Source organism: Aulonocara stuartgranti (genome assembly GCF_965226115.1).
Source record: "Aulonocara stuartgranti genome assembly, chromosome: 1".
In the NCBI taxonomy this organism is placed as follows: domain Eukaryota; kingdom Metazoa; phylum Chordata; class Actinopteri; order Cichliformes; family Cichlidae; genus Aulonocara; species Aulonocara stuartgranti.
In genome coordinates this window covers 38,256,445-38,272,457 of record NC_138939.1, presented here as the reverse complement: position 1 = coordinate 38,272,457, position 16,013 = coordinate 38,256,445, and the positions used below count along the sequence as shown (strand labels likewise).

The following is a 16,013-nucleotide window of genomic DNA, read 5'->3' as shown; positions in this document are numbered from 1 at the left end:
GGATCATCTGCTTCTGAATTTCAAGTAGCCGAGCAGCTGTTGTCCTTTAACTATTTCTCTTATTGTTACTCTTTATTTTTAACATTGGTTTCCCTCCAAACAGAGTACAGAATTTAACTGAATTGTGAGCGAATCCAGTGCCGAGTATTGGAAACTTTTCTGACCCCAGTGATACCAGTGAATAAATCATTCCCACTGATAGCAGACTGATAGAGTGACTCAGTCTTTTTGCATTTTTTTTTTTTTTTGCCGTGTGGACGCAGCAGACGGATGCTTGCTCTGAAGACCGCAGCAGACCTCCAGTAGACCCTGAATTTGAAGCAACCACTTCAAAGGCGGCAACATTTCCAGTTTACAGCACACTTTTGTGCCGCGTTCTCCACCCACACTCACGACCCACGATGAGTGCATGGAAAATTTTGATGGTGACGGTAAACATTTACAGTTTCTGTGCTTTCTGGAGCTATACCAGCTATCTATTAAAAAGTACATAAAAATTCTACAGAGTTCATCCTCTTCTGCAAGTGAGAAGGAGGAGGGGGGAGGTGCAAGTAGGAGACACAACTCCTCAGCCACTCCAAAGACACCCACAATCCACCAGATTCTTTCTCTGCTTCTCTGAGGAAGCGCAGACCTATTTCTCCTCACCTTTCTGTCCCTCCTGTTGTTTATCTGCTAGCAGCCTTCAATAAGACCCCCCCTCCCTGGGCCAGTAAACCTGACCTGTGGCCCCATAACAAGGAGAGAAGTGTTGGTGTTAAGTTGTCAAATCATCCGAAGGACAGTTACCCACCATACACGATCCACAGCCAGAGGGCAGGAGGCATTAACAAAAAGTGTATTTTTTTTGGAGTAAACTGTGAAAAAAGATGTTGCTGACCTGCAGACCTCGCTTTGTAAAAACCAGATTTTATCTCAGAGGAGCAATAATGTTTCACATTGCACTGCTTCATTTTCTCTCTTTTTCTTTCTCTAATATAAAAAAGAAAGACACAGACTGCAGTGGTTTAAGGCTAAGACTGATAGCTGTGCTACTGTTGGCTGGTGAGTACTGTGCAAAAGTTTTGAGTCACCCCTCATTTCTTTATATTTTGGTAGAAAAATGGAAAAGAAGTACAGTAACTTATTGAACGGAAATGCAGCATAATGAGCCTGACAGTCAGTGTTTCGTATGTCTCAGCCAAGCTTTCTTATCCTTTCTTTAAGTCATCTTCAGGAATAGTCCAAGTCCAAACCGCTTCTTTAAATGTTGGGCGGCTTTAATCTCGTCCTCAGTCGAGATGATCCCGACTGCTGAGGTCCCGGCTCTATAGGGACGCCAATCCGTGATTAATAGTTTTCCATTGTATGTTTTTCTACCCAGGTGTGTTTGCAATCACTGAGACAAATGAAGCTGTTTCCAGTTAGACGTTATCCTGATGTTTATTCTCTGCATCCATAATTCCAACAGTTTCGATAAGTTCCAAACACCACTGGCTGAAGTGCAACCACGACCCACGGCAGAACCTCCACCATGTTTTAGACTCTCACTATTATCCGGGGGAACACCAAGGCGTTCCCAGGCCAGCCGAGAGATATAATCTCTCCAGCGTGTCCTGGGTCTGCCCTGGGGCCTCCTCCCGGTGGGACATGCCTTGTCAGATGCCCGAACCACTTCAGCTGGCTCCTTTCGATGTGGAGGAGCAGTGGCTCTACTCTGAGCTCCTCCCGGATGGCTGAACTTCTCATCCTATCTCTAAGGGAGAGGCCAGCCACCCTTCGGAGGAAGCACATTTCCGCCGCTTGTATTTGCGATCTCGTTCTTTCGGTCACTACCCACAGCTTGTGACCATAGGTGAGGGTAGGGGCGTAGACCGACCAGTAAATTGAGAGCTTCGCTTTTACACTCAGCTCTCTCTTCACCACAACAGACTGCTACAGCATCCGTATCACTGCAGCCGCTGCACCAATCCGTCTGTCAATCTCCCACTCCCTTCTCCCATCACTTGTGAACAAGACCCCGAGATACTTAAACTCCTCCACTTGGGTGCCTGTCGTGGTGGTAACCCCCGAACCAACTGGTGGACACCTGAGGTGAGGGGAGCCATCACGCTGAAGGAGTCCTAACGGGCTTGGTTAGCCTGTGGGACTCCGGAGGCAGCTGATAGGTACCGACAGGCCAAGCGGAGTGCGACGCGGGCGGTGGCGGAGGCAAAAACTCGGGTGTGGGAGGAGTTCGGGGAGGCCATGGAAAAAGACTTTCAGACTGCCTCGAAGAGATTCTGGCAAACCGTCAGACGACTCAGGAGGGGAAAGCGGTGTTCTACCTGCAATGTGTATAGTGCGGGAGGAGTGCTGCTGACTTCGACTGAGAGAATTGTCAGGCGCTGGAAGGAATACTTCGAGGACCTCCTCAATCCCACTGGCACATCTTCCGTGGCAGAAGCAGAGTCTGGGGACGAAGGGGATGACCCGCCAATCTCTGGGGGCGAGGTCACTGAGGCAGTTAAAAAACTCCTTGGTGGCAGAGCTCCTGGGGTGGACGAGGTCCGAGTTCCTGAAGGCTCTGGATGTTGTAGATCTGTCTTGGTTGACACGTCTCTGCAATGTTGCGTGGAGATCAGGGACAGTACCCCTGGACTGGCGGACTAGGGTGGTGGTCCCCATCTATAAGAAAGGGGACCAGAGGGTGTGTTCCAAGTACAGGGGAAACACACTCCTCAGCCCCCTGGGAAAGTCTATGCCAGGGTGCTGGAGAGGAGCGTTCGTCCGCTAGTTGAACCTTGGATACAGGAGGAACAATGCGGTTTTCGTCCTGGTCGTGGAACACTGGACCAGCTCTTTATCCTCTTGAGGATACTCGAGGGCGCATGAGAGTTTGCCCAACCAGTCTACATGTGTTTTGTGGACTTGGAGACGGGATTCAACTGTGTCCCTCGGGGGGTCCTGTGGGGGGTGCTCCGGGAGTATGGGGTGTCTAGCCCATTGCTAATGGCCATTCAGTCCTTATACGACCGTTGCAAGAGCTTGGTCTGCATAGCCGGCAATAAGTCGGACTCGTTCCTGGTGGGTCAGCCAGGGCTGCCCTTTGTCACCAATTCGGTTCATAATTTTTATGGACAGAATTTCTAGGCGTAGCCAAGTGGCGGAGGGCTTTCACTTCGGTGGTCTCAGGATCTCATCTCTGGTTTTTGCAGATGATGTGGTCCTATTGGCTTCATCAGGTGATGGCCTCCACCTCGCCTTGGAACGGTTCGCAGCCGAGTGTGAAGCGGTGGGAATGAGAAATCAGCACCTCCAAATCTGAGGCCATAGTCCTAAGCCGGAAAAGGGTGGATTGCCCACTCCAGATCGGGCGAGACCCTGCCCCAAGTGGAGGAGTTTAAATATTTTGGTCTGCACAACCCAAAATTTGATGTCCATATATGTGGACGGCAGGTCCTAGGAGGTTAAGAATGGCTTCTTGACAACCAAGACCGTTTCTCACAAGCCACCAGTGAACGGTATGTGGATCAACTGCAGGGCGATACGCATTTGTCAGTTCCTGCATGAGAACTTGGCTGGATTTTTTTTCTCCGCTGTCTGCCAAATCAAATATGTACAGCTACCGGCTGTGGCAATCCTTTGTGACAAGGGAGCAACCGAGAGTAGCTTATTCTTCTTAAGGTCGTTACTGTTCATCTGCTCTAGCTTTTTTTTTAGGCCTGTCTCTTCTTTCTTCTTCCTTTGTCCTTCACTTGCCTGGTTCCTAAAATGCTCAAGGGCACACTGTACACCATACTGAGATGTGGTGTGTTAATAGCTCTCTGCTAATCACCTTGTTGGTGCAAAAATACTTTTATTTATTTTCAGTAATTAGTTACTGATTACTTTTTTCAAGTAACTTGACCAACACTGGTGGACAATATACGTCTGTTACTTTATTTGGAATTTTTTTAAATGGGTTTGTTTTTAGAGGTAACAGTTTTTAAATTTGTTTTTCATATAGAAGCTAGAAAAGTTACTCTAATGTAACTATGCTAAAGAATGAACATGTGAACTGAAATAAAAATGTATACCGTGCACTATCAAAAGCAAAACAAAAGTACCAAATATATAGGAAGTGTATTTAGAGTTGGAGTGTGCAGCCATAGAAATGGCTTTAATTCCAAAACAGATGATGCAAATTTTTGATTCGTTGACTTAAAATTCACTGTGGTGGTCCACAGAGGCAAAATCACTATATTTGTGTTAGTGTCCAAAAACATGTGGATAGAAGAAGAATAAAAACACAATAATTCTCCTTGAAGCTACATTCCCAATCCAACAGTATTACTCATTTTGTTCTTTTTTATTAGTTTTTGAACAACATCGGAGTTCCACTGCACAGAGGAGGAAGCTACTGTGTGTCAGGCTTTAATGCATCACAGCTACATATTAGTAGACTTACTTACTTAGACTTAGATCCTCCCGCGCTGATTGGCACATCGGGTGAGAATGGAACGCCATCGAACTCGGTATATTGCTGCAGTTGTTGCTTCATCCCATGACAGTTCGACAGAACGTAAATCTTCAAGGAAAGTCCTCCTCCATGTTATTTTGGGTCTTCCTCGCCGTCTCTTTCCATTCTTTGGGTTCCACAGAACTGCGACACGGGCAGGTCTCTGGTCCGGTAGCCGAAGGATGTGACCGGCAAATCTGAACCGATGCTTGGTGACTTGGACATGGAGCGGCTCTACTCCTGCACGGCGATATACTTCTTCATTGGTAACGCGATCCCGATATGTGATCTTAAGCAGCTGTCGAAGACGTTGTTGGAAGATGTCAAGATGGCGGTTGATCTTTGCAGTTGATTTCCAAGTCTCCGCTGCATACAGTGCCGTCGGTATAACAATGTTCTTCAGGAGCCGCACCTTGGTTGATAAAGGCAGTGCGGTGGTCATTCATATAGGTCGTAGTCGTTGAAAGGCTGCCCATGCTTTCCCAATTCTGCACTTAACGTCATGCTCCACGTCCCCGTCACTGCTAAAAGTGCAACCCAGGTACATGAACCTGTCCACCTCTTCTAGCTGCTGCTGCTGCTTCACAGTCACCACTGTGTTTGATGGTGTAGCGTAACCAACTCGCATAATCTTCAACTTCTCACCACTGATCCTGAGTCCTATCGGTGCTGCTTTGCTTTCCAGAGATGAGGTTGTTTTCTGAAGAGCCTGGAGTGTTGGTGCAAGTAAGGCTATATCGTCCGCAAAGTCCAAATCTGTGAACTGCTGCAGGGGATCACGTCCGGCGATGCCCATCGTGTTTGGTCCAATTGCTCGGCGCATGACATGGTCAATGGCGATGTTGAAGAGGAATGGCGATAGGACGCAGCCTTGTCGCACACCAGTATCGATGTTAAAATATTCCGTGATGCTGTTGTCTGTTCGGACGCAACAACTAGAGTTGCAGTACAATGCTTGGAATGCGGTAACGAAGCGGTCGGGTACTCCGTAAGACTTGATGATTTTCCAGAGCGTGTCTCGATTAAGGCTATCAAAAGCCTTTTTAACCCTCTGGGGTCGCCGGACACGCTGGCGCGTCAAAATCACATGACCAATTTAAGACGGCACAGCTACAAGATGCAGCGCGTCAGAGTCTCCATTTCAACTTGGCTCAAAAGTGCGGACTTCAAACTATATACCAGTTTTTGAATTGTGTCGATGGGCCATGTAAAACCAGACTTATGATAAAAAATACACGCGATGTTTTTTTCTGAACAAAACAGTGGTGTTCACAGCGGGAAGAACGGTAAAAACTGCGTTTTCTACAGAGAGCGCTAGCAAACACTCTCCGCTTGCCAGTGAAAAAAGAAAAAGAAAAAACACCCCTTCCCTATTGGTGTTAGAGTTTACCATGTCAGCCAATCAAAAAAATTATATGGCAACATGCGGCATTTGGTTGTTTAGGGAGAAGGGGAAGTTTTTAGGAGTGACACCCGCAACGGAAAGCGGGCGAGCGAAAGACAGAGAGAGAGAGAGTTTTCATATGTGAGACATTAGTGACGTTTAGCGTGTTTGGAGGCTATAGTTAGTGTGTTGTGTAGTTATTGTCTTGCATTGTGTGTCAGTTAGACTGCTGAATTTCATATTTGCTCTAAAAAAGCCGTCAAAGGCAGATTCCAGTGTAAACGCTGTTCCCACATGGAAAACTGGACTGATGCACCCCCTGCTGTCAGACCTGTAGGGTTTAGGCCTTTGGTGTTCTCCTCTGTCTTATACTGAACACAAACTACATTTTTTGGACTGGCACAAATAATTTGTGTGCCTTCTTATTTGATGCAGCACACCTGATTGTTCTGTAAATAGATTTAAATGGTTATGTAAAAAACACCTGAGGCCTTGGCTGCATTTTTAGGTAAATAGTACCATATAACTTTGTTGTTTGCAAAACTTGTGCATAATTTTTAGAAATGTACAATTTCTATTTGCATTTCAAGTTATGAAAATGATTCGTTAAACATGTTTGTGGGTTTTACAGTAAAAAATATAACCTTTTTCTACTCGGATTTTGAATTTTTTGTCTGAATTTAGATCAACTGCGCTAATATAGTAATACCAAAATGAAAAAATAACTCAAATCTCAGATATTTAAGGTTGTGCTGAAAATAATGATACCAAACAAGGCAAAAAAAACATATTTTAAAGGTGAAATATAGAGGTAAAATCAAAAGTAGTCAAAAATGGCCAATTATACCCCGGACCCCAGAGGGTTAAAGTCAACGAAGTTCACGCATAGCCTTTGCTGGAATTCGAGGCTCTGCTCAATAATTGATCTCAGCGTGAATATTTGTCCAATGCAGGACCTTCCACTTCTAAAACCCGCCTGCTCCTCGCGTAGCTGTTCGTCCACCGTATTAGTAGACTAAGATTTATTTTTAAGTTATATTAACTGATAATTAAAGATGATATCTGTGTGTGTAGCAGTGAAAAAAATGTCCCCTCGTAAGCTCCTGAAATGCTAAAGGAAGCAGGTAGATTGCTCAGAGCTGTGTTCACAGTTTACATAGCAGGCAGTTGTTCCAGACGTTCCAGACACTCCTGTACAAAGTTGAGTTTCCCCGTGTGTGAGCTGTTTCCGGAGAAGAAATAAGAGCCGTAGTCGGTTCCCAGCCTCCCCGCCGATCCACTCTGTTGATCTGCATCCTTAATGAAGCATAAATAATAATAAATAAATAAATCTTTATTTATATAGCACCTTTCAAGACAGAATCACAAAGTGCTGCACATAAGATTACAAGTCATAAAAAGATTTAAAAAGATAAAATAAAACAGGCATAACATTAACCAAAAGGAGTTTTAAAAAGGTAAGAGTTGTTTTTTAAAAACAGCTACTGAGTCCACAGTTCTTAATGCGTGGGGGAGAGAGTTCCACAGTCTTGGGGCCACAGTGACAAAAGCTCTATCACCCTTAGTCCTCCTTTTAGTATTTTTTATAGCAAGTAAGCCCTGATCAGATGACCTCAGAGACATGCTAGGGACATAGGGCTGTAGCAGATCAAAGATGTAGGCTGGTGCCAGTCCGTGCACAGCTCTGTAGGTCAAGCAAACCTATCAGCAGAGCTTGGTTAGCTCAGGTATGCAGCGTGCTCAGACTGGTTCTTGGCATGCTCCTCCTCAACACTGTAGGTCTGTATACACTGTAATTATAGAGCACTCCCTCCTTTATGGTGCTTTTGTTATCATAGCGCTTACCTTCATGCCTGCAGGCACAGAAAAACAAAAGATGACCCAGGATGAATTTACTCGAATAACATTTGGCAAACTATAAAACAAAAAGTAAATCGCTGTCTGTTGATTGCAGGTCTAGTTCTTTAAGGGAATGTCTGCCTGGATTATGCAAGTCACGGCCGGAGTAAATGAAAAGAAAAGCCAAGTTTCCTGCTTGGTTATACATTAAACTAGTTGAAGGTCTGAACCTAATCTTCAGTGTCGAGCGGTATCACAGAGTTGTGTGTGAATAAAATACTAAATCATTTTCCTCAGTGAGCAACAGCGCAGTGTTGGTGTAACCTTCACTGTCATTTACCGCAGTAATACTGCAGGGCAAAAGTGATAGTACTGACTGATCCAAGTGTTACCCACACCAAAGTTTTGCGTGACCATGTCGACTTACAGCCTCGACTCAAAGCTGAGTTAGCCAGAGTTCTGCCTAAGATGGGCCAGATATAATGTGCGTTAAGACATTTGAGCCACTGTGCAGATGTGGCCCAGGATATAATCCTTGCAACACAAGTCAAGCACTTCACTTCATTGGCAGGTAAATAAACCTTTAGGTACATTGTAATCTGCACGCATGACCTTCAGCTATAAGGACATAATGAAGGTTAGTTGCTTTATGTAGACTTCTTGCAGGCTTTCAGTCAGGTTACTGAGTGATATTTGTAAAGCTTTACACTTTGATTCTGTACCTTTACGGTTATCACTTGAGGTCGGTGTGATTGTTATCAGCACATCCTTTACATCCTAGAAATAGTGAGTTGGACCTGTAGTGGATTAGACTGGTTTGCCCTTTATTTGGCCCAATCATCTGGACATAGCTAATAGACACTTGCTCGTGTCATTTAACATGCTAATTTCTCTTGCTTTATAAGGACACATAGACTAGAAATCTAAGTCTCTTAACTCAATCCAAAGCCATGAGATACTCTATGGCAGGGTTGTCCAACTCGAGTCCTCGAGAGCTACCGTCCTGCAGCTTTTAGATGCATCCCTACTGCAACACAGCTGAATGAAATGGTTGGATGCCATCACATTTGGCAAAGCTGTTGTGTGTCACAACAAGGATGCATCTAAAAGCTGCAGGGTGGTAGCTCTTGAGGACTGGAGTTAGGGTATGTGACTTTTGGCTTTTGCACATTCTAATCCCAGGTCGTGGCAGTTGGCTAAAAAAAAGGTCTACCAAAAAACAAAAAAACCTCCAAAAACAATTAACTTATCTTACAACTGTTAGTTTAGCTTCTGGTACAGTTATCTAGTACATGTATGAAATGTCATGTGTTTCCTGGACTGGATAAGAGATGCAGTCTTATTCTGTTCTAGCTGGGTTTTTAGTCTGATTATGGTCCAACAGCAGGTGTGGCAGGTGTATTCAGGCTATGCAAAAAGCCCACCCTGTGAAAAACTGAGCCTCACGTCTTTTGAATTCCACAGGTTTTTTTTAAAGCTTCTTCTCCGACAAAGCTTCTCTCTTGTGTTCTTGACAGCAAGTAAGGCGACACCGCTTCTTTCCCTCTGTCATTTCTCCTCTTTCTACCTTTCTCTCTCTCTGAAGGAGCTCAACTCTTTTCTTGCAAAAGCCAGAGGAGGACAGCAGGGAGAGGTGGGGGCTGAAATCAGAGCCATTGCCTTGGAGGTGGAGGCGATTTATAGCGTGTTTGTGCAGGAAGAGGAGGAGGAGCAGTGGGAGGAGAGCAGGCAGAGTGAAGGAAAGGAGGGCACGAAGCAGTGACAGAGGGCGAAGAACTGGGACAAAAGTCTGTCGAGAGAGAAAAGAACTCTGGAGTTTATTGTTGGAGCTTTGAAAGAGGAGGATTAGAAGGAGGGAATGAGGAGGGCTTGACTCACTCTATGCAGCTGAATTTGGATTTGCAGCCACATGTGCAGGAGAGGAAAAACGCAGGTACGGCGACAGGGTAAAGGTCGCTTCTGCTCTTTCTGCGTGTGTGTTTTAAAGGTTTTATACTGGCTTGTTTCTGCATCGTCCGTCTGCTTTGTTTATGTATTCAATTCAAGAAATTATATGACGTACAGGACACTGTGAAGCGTTACAGGAGTGAAATAACCAACATGCAGTGCTGTTAGCAAAGATTTAAACCCATCTGTGTCCGGTCCCATTGTCGTTCAGCTTCTTCTCCTCAGGTTTCTGCCTTTGTGTCCAGAGCTGTGTTTTCACAGACAAAATGCATTTACTCGTTTGTCTTTGGGATGTTATTATAAGGCACCTTATAATACACCTGCTCAGAGTACTGTAGGTGGAGGAGGATTTCATTACATTCAGACATGCTGTGTGATCTTGCCTCTGCTGGTTTCACCCGTCCTTGTGGATGTTTTTGATTTACTTTGTCCTGGGTATTCACATTTGTCACTTACAGTTCTGCCCTGCAGTACAATGAAGCTGAACGTAATATAGTTGGAGAGTGTGCAACGCTCAAAAGTGACATTCAGAAACTCTGCAGTGACATTTATTTCTTAAAAGGGTAGCCCTGTTTCTAAGGATAGGTTTCATTTCTCTGTAGTATTTGTCTGTCCACCGTAAACAGATTTGCTTTGATCTCTCTTAACTCTGAGCAACACGTGCAGCTTTCTGTGGCCTTTGTCTCAAATGCTGTGTTATAGAAACTATTCCTACACCCATTCTTTTTCTCTATATATGGTTAACCATGCACCCTCGCAAAGATTTATGTGTGAATAGTTATTAAGTTATTCAACTTCTTTACATCCACCATCACGACAGTGATTAGCTGAGCTGAGGGTTAGGGGTAGCTTTACCTTACTCTGTAGAATTTTCCAGTATACGTCGATCCCAAATTGTAAACTCAAGAACAATAAGGCCACAGATGCATATTGGAGACTTGGTCTGAGTTATGTTATAGTCTCTGTTTGTTTTGGACTGTTTGTTTAGCACGTGGTGCATTTGTTAAACATGTCTCCCAGTAAGTTTATTCAAGCACTATGCAGGTTGGTTGTATTTACTGGAGTATTTAAATTGGAAATGTATTTTCATTATGAAATAAGCGTGGATTGCAGAGTTTAATGGATGTAGAATAATGGCACCATTGATCTACAGCTTTGAAGCTTCAGATGTCACTGGGTGTGAAATCTCATGGAAGAATAAAGGCTTCATAATGCAAAGAAAACAGAAAGAAGATGGGTTGAAGAGTGGGGCGTGACTTGTTGCTCGACTTTTTGACTCTTTGCTAATTTATTTGGCAGTTTGTTACTTTAAAATTAACATTTTTTAAAAGGAAATCTAATCTTACTTAGCATGTAACATGCTCTGCAGGACTACATGACAAATTTAAGAACCCAACAGTATGTAAAATATGTTCAGTTAAGTGTACTGCAGATTGCCACAATTCTAAAATTCTGCATCAATGAGAGGAGCTAAGTAATAATCAACAGTATGAAAAATGTAAATTAAAGTTCGTTTATGTTTTAAACTTACAGGTCAGGAAGAAAAATTAGAGATATATTAGAAAAATAAAAGGCTGAATAATTCTTCCACCACAGCAATAAATCACGCTAAAGAGTTTTCTGGTATGAAGGATTGGAGTAAAACTCTTCAGTACTTTGAGTAATTTCTGACATGAACCTCCCAGGGATAATGTCGAGGCTCCAAAACTACTTGCACTGATTGGCAAAGGTTCACAGTTTGATTGAGGATTGGGGTCATTACCAATGATGGTGAGAACTCTTTATATTAGCAATAATTAAGACACATAGTTGTATTTGAAAAAATAATGTCTATAGCCGTTTTTTAAAGTGTAAAATGAAAATTGTGGCTCAGCTCATCTGAAAGAGCGAGACAAAGACACAGAAAGAGAGACAATGTATCATTGTCAGTTCCAGCTCTTGTCTGTGGGAGTACAGGGAAATGAAATGAAAAAGGTCGTTCCTGGTCACAAACTCACTAATCCCATCTCAGCTTACTCTGATACATCACAAAGAAACACTCTTGACCTGACAGAGCAGTCAGCACACTGACAGTACAGCTGATTAAATCCTGACCAAATGGAATCAAAGGAAAATCAATGGGGAATGAGCAGTACCTTACTCAGGCATGATTACGGGATCTCTGTAAATTATTAATAACAATAACAAAAGTAAGGAGAAGAAATGTTCACAAAGGACAAAGTGTCTGCTCTGAACTGACATTAAATTTGCTGTGCTAATTTGTTAAATGACATGAAACGGAAAATAGAACTGAGGCTGATGGGAATGCTGGATGGAGTGGAGCATGAGGAGGGCTCTGAGAAAAGCTCGGGGAGCGAGAGTTTCTTCATTTCATCTTCTGGCTTCAGGATAGCACCAACTTTTCATGGCATCAGCATGTCGAGATTTTTCTCTAGAACCAACAACGACAACCTTATTTGCTAAAAGAAGAACGGGCATGTGTTCACTGAAGTTTATTTTGACAGTCAATAAATACTAAATAATGAAAGTATTACACGTGGAATCGATATTGAAACTTCATGAACGTAATGTTGTTTATCCTTTGCAGCAGCTGGCTGAGTGGACAAACATGGGCTAATGGTCTCCTCCTTCCTGGTTTTTGTTGAGCTAGAGCAAAAAGAAAAGACATTGATGTGTGTCATCATGTGTATCAACACAAAATTATAGAATGAAAGTTTTCAGAAAATGCAGCCATGGGGACTCGACATTGTGGTTGATGTTAATCATGGTAGAAACAAAATATCACCATAGCAGTCTCCCTGTCGATGTCCAACGAGCTATCGTTTCACCGATCAAGCTGTGCTCTCTAACTATTCGATATGTTACTTCAATCTGTTTGACTAAACGCTGCAAAGGCACCTTAAATATGATCTTTTTCATTTGGGTCATTAACGGAACTGCCACAAACAGACTTTTTGTATTCGTCTTTTTAAATGTTTTAAATTTGAGTTTTATTTCCTCATAGCATGTCTCCTCTTCTGCACTGAGTTGAGTAATAGAGCCGGTGTGTTTTACAGAGGAAAAATCTGCACTAAAGAAAAATGTTTGTCTCTCTAGAGAAGCTGCAGGGAAAAGAGTGCACGTGTCAAGGCTCTGAGTGCAACTCATGGAGCAAAGGGTGAAAACTGGGTGGAAAGACTCTGAAACACGATGAACATTGATGCCGGAGGGAAAGGATGGAGAAAGTTTTCCTTTTCTTCACACTGACACTTGTCTCTCCCTCTATACAGAAATTCTGAAAAATGATGCTGGTGAACAAACCTGAGCAGCAGATTGGTGATACTGGACAAAGCTCTTAGAAAGGAGGTGGTTTTAGATTTCACTCAGTCTGTTGTTGCTGTCTGATTTAGTGAGTGAATCTTGACCATAGTCAAGAAAGACATCATGTCCCAGAACGCCGGTCCAATTCTGATCCAACTTTAAATAGGACATATTATTTCACTTCCCCATCAGGGAAAACCTTTATATAGCTTTTTATGCATGTAAACGTCCACAGACAACAGATGCTGTGTTCTCATACAGAAAACCCTGTTGTCGAACTACCTCAGTGCCTTGTTGGTTGCCATGGCTTTCCCCCACTACTTATCTGGTAGTGGGGGAAACGTTTTGGTATGCCATCACATAAAGTATGGCAACTGCCTCACTTTTATATACTTATACTCGAAGCCAGTCCTGCTAAATGTCTCAAATATCTGAGACATTTCCAAATATCTATTTCCAGCTGATGGCTGCAAAAATTAACACGGGGGCTTAAAAGGTCAAAGGTCAGGTTTTCCAAAAATCTTGTGAATGCAATAAGTCAAGAAGACCTTTCTCTGCACTCACTGTTTATACATGACTGTGCATTTAATCATGAATTATTATTCATCTCTGGCTCTTTTTTCCCATCTTCCTCCCCTCACCCTGGCTGCCCCTCCCTGAGCCTGGTTCTGCCAAAGGTTTCTTCCTGTCAAGAGGGAGGTTTTCCTTTCCACTGTTGCCAAAGCGCTTGTTCATAGGTGGCCATGTGAGGTTTCCTCTCTTTTCCTCTGCATTATTTTAGGGTCTTTACTAGGGTTGTTCAATATAACGAAATATATCGAATGACGATATAAAAACGTTTATCGTTTCCTATCACTCTATCGTTTGATTCGTGGTGTCGTGAAATATAAAGTTTACAGCGATATTTGTTCATCGTTTTGATGGTCACTGTAGTGGCTATATTAGTTTCTTAAAGTTCTCTCTTTCTCTTATATTTAATATAACCACATTACAGACAGACAAGCGCCTGTTTTTACGTGTTGTCGTTAGCAACAATGATGGTAAAACGGTCGCGTGGCTCTGCTGTCCGCTTGTTTGTTTTCCACGTAAACCTTTCACAATAAAGCTCAAGATCCTGTTGAGACTTAAACTGAGTCACGTGAAAGAGCAGATTGTTTACGGATGAGAAGCAAAAAGAGCCGCCAGGTGCTAAAAAATAAACCGTAGACTCAAACGTTAGAACAGGCTTTTCCCCGCAGCACGCCGTGTAATAAATACAAAGAAAATGGCGGCCGTTACAACTTATGTCTAAAAATGTATCGTTTCATGCATCGGTTAAAACACTCGACTCCAGGTACACGACGCCCAGCTGGAAACACTTCACTTGAGTCGAGCTGCCCGAGATTCACAGAATTTACAAAACATGTTACATTTTTGTGATTTATATCGTTATCGGGATATGAGATTTTGGTCATATCGCACAGCCCTAGTCTTTACTTTATAATTTAAAGCACTTAAAGGCAACTGTTGTTGTGGTTTGTCACAATATAAATAAAGCTGAGTTGAAGTGACCTGGGATTTTCAAATTTTCAGCATTGGTGCATTTCCTAGAAATTAGTGACCTCGACCTAAACATTAGAGGTCAAGTTTTCTCAGAATCTTGTGAATCCAATAACTTGAGAAGAAGACAACATAGAAATTGATACCAGAGAGGTGTGTCTACTAGTAACCTGGGGTGTAGCAGTGATGGTTGCCAGTACTTTTTAATAATAATATCATTTAGTAAGAGAAAAAAGTAACTATCCCGGAGAGAAAGCAAATATTCTTCACAACACTGTTCGTGCCCTCCATACTCTTGGATGGTTTGAGATCCTTATAGATAGTTATAAAAAGCAATGTTGCCTCGAAAGTTGAGATGGTTGTGTGTTCATGAAGCATGCTGAAGCCGGCAGAAGAAAAGAAAGACACTGTTAATGAAAAGGAAAAACTAATACGGGGCCCTCCTGCCTGCTATGAAATCAACATTTTCAATGATCAGAAGCTGGGAGGGATAATTGGGTTACTGTATATATAATAACACAGTGTGTGGTGATTGCTGCTCTCAGTTTACAGATAGTAATTCCTTGTTTTTCCTCATTACCTATTTATGGGTTAAAGAGGATCAGCTTTTATTGTTAGCATAATGTAAAGCAGTGCCTCTTCTGCCAAGGTTGTTGACAGCCATCGAGTAGTCGTGTGAGGGGAGCTTTGAGCGCTCTTCGCTCTTGAGGTCTTCTTCCTGCTGAATAGAGGATGAGTGGAGTTGATTATTGGTCTCCACTCTTATCTCTCTCCTCTAATGCAGAAGCATCTGCTGATTATTCCCTTAATCAGGACTATCCTCTTTGTGATTAGCTTAGGGCTAAAAGAGCTCCTCACTCACAACGAGGACACGCCCACTGGACTAAAGCTTTGCTCTGGGTTCCTAATTGCATTATCATATGTTGTGTGTGAAGACTGATGGGCAGAGGTGGGTAGTAACGAGTTACATTTACTCCGTTACATTTACTTGAGTAAGTTTTTGAAAAAAATGTACTTTTAAAGTTTTTTGCACGATACTTTTTACTTTTACTTGAGTACATTTGTGAAGAAGAAACTGTGCTTTTACTCCGCTACATTTGGCAATATTCGACTCGTTACTTTTAAAAAAAATGATTAATTTCACACATTACATAATACTGCTAATAATGGATCATGCCGCCAGTGGAGTTTTCTGTAACTCTTTTACCAATCAGATGTGGCCATGCAGTCACATGACCAGTTTGAAACTGTGGCGGGCAGAGCGGCCCAAGCGTTTTAAAGTAGCGACACACGGAAAGAAGAAAACTAGGGCTGCCACGATTAGTCGACTATTAAAATCGTCAACGACTAATTTAATAGTCGACGCGTCATTTGAAGCTTTGTAAGATCCCAAAAGACGCAGTAGTAGTATTTAAGAGTGTAATAACGGACTGAAACAGAAGATGGCAGCACTGCATGTACAAGGATGCCAGCTGCCGTTAAACACAGAAGAAGAAGAAGCTGTGTCCCAGAATTCATAGCGCGGCCCTGCTCAGTTTCCATCAA

General features: G+C 42.9%; 1 protein-coding gene across 1 annotated transcript in view; it reads left to right on the top strand.

Annotated features, from left to right (window-relative positions):
- Nucleotides 1-9,371: 9,371 nt before the first annotated feature.
- large2 (LARGE xylosyl- and glucuronyltransferase 2) overlaps nucleotides 9,372-16,013 on the top strand; it is a 49,325-nt gene continuing 42,683 nt past the window's right edge. Inside the window, exon 1 of the mRNA XM_082525997.1 lies at nucleotides 9,372-9,615. The gene's annotated coding sequence lies outside the window, so the exon portion shown is untranslated. The remainder of the gene's footprint in view (nucleotides 9,616-16,013) is intronic.